Raw genomic sequence first — 1,193 nt, forward strand, 5'->3', positions numbered from 1 at the left:
GGATGCTGGTGGATGAGACTGGAGGAGAGGAAAGGCGCCGTAAGGGGTGCCCGGAATCACGGTGGTAGTGTGTACACCTTGTGTATATAGTCTAGCCAGAGTGGAAGAAGGGTGCGCCCTACTTCGCGTCGGCGTTTTCCCTCCTGGCAGTGTGCAACGACGTGCCGAAAGAAGGACAGAGAGAAAGCGAGCAGAGGCTATCTCTTCGGTTCGGTGCCGGGCTTTTCATAGTCTCTCATTTCACGACGAGCGTCCGTGGTATCGGTTCGAATGTTTTGCGCGTTTCGATGAATATCGGGAGTGAAAAAAAGTAGGGAAAAAGGGAAAAAAGGAAGGAAGAAAGGAAGAAGGGAAAAAAAAAAGAGAGAAGCGACTACGAAAAACAGATATCGAGGGATACGAACTAGGGAAGATCGCCTGGCACGGACAACGCCTCGGATACAAAGTAGTGCGAGTACGAGAGAGAGAGAGAGAGCTCTCCTGTCTGTTTCGCGAGGATATTCCGGTGGTTCGCGTGATATGCAATACATGGAAGGTGGTGGTGCGAAGTACCGTATCGTCGAGTGTTATTACCATTATTGGTTTTGATCACGGTGGTGAATCGTAGAGGTAGTTCTCGTCAGCCTCACGGGAAGTGCACGTTGATCGACGCGTTTACGTAAGAACGACGGACGCTCGTGGTGTATGCTTACTCGTACGTGCTCATATGTATCTCAATGTGCGCGCGCGCGTGTGTGACAAGTACCGACAAATACGGGAAGAGCAACCAGGAAAGAAGATAGTTTTCGTCAATTCCTGAGTTTACTGAAAATAATTCGGCAATTAATATCGACCATCGTGAATTTTTCGTGAAAGAGATTGTCATCGCCAAAACGATCGTCGTCTCGACGAATCAAGAGGATTCACGAATGGACGAGCCGAGACCGTTTAATCCCGACCCTCTCATTTGCATAATTAGACGTGCTGTATTGCAACAGCCACACGGAGAGAAGGGTTCCTATAAACTTCGGCGTAAGGGCTGAATTGATGATCATTGTTATTCGACGATAGGTCGACGGAAGGAATCGAAACGTATCGCTGAGAGAAAACGAAAAAGGGATAATTGGGGGGGGGATAAACGTGTCTCGTCACCACGAAATACATACGCTCGAAAAACGAAGAAGAAAAAAAAAAAAAAAATGGACACAAGCTCG

The sequence above is a fragment of the Apis dorsata genome, unplaced genomic scaffold (genome assembly GCF_000469605.1).
Source record: "Apis dorsata unplaced genomic scaffold, Apis dorsata 1.3 scaffold_74, whole genome shotgun sequence".
NCBI classification, from domain to species: Eukaryota; Metazoa; Arthropoda; class Insecta; order Hymenoptera; family Apidae; genus Apis; species Apis dorsata.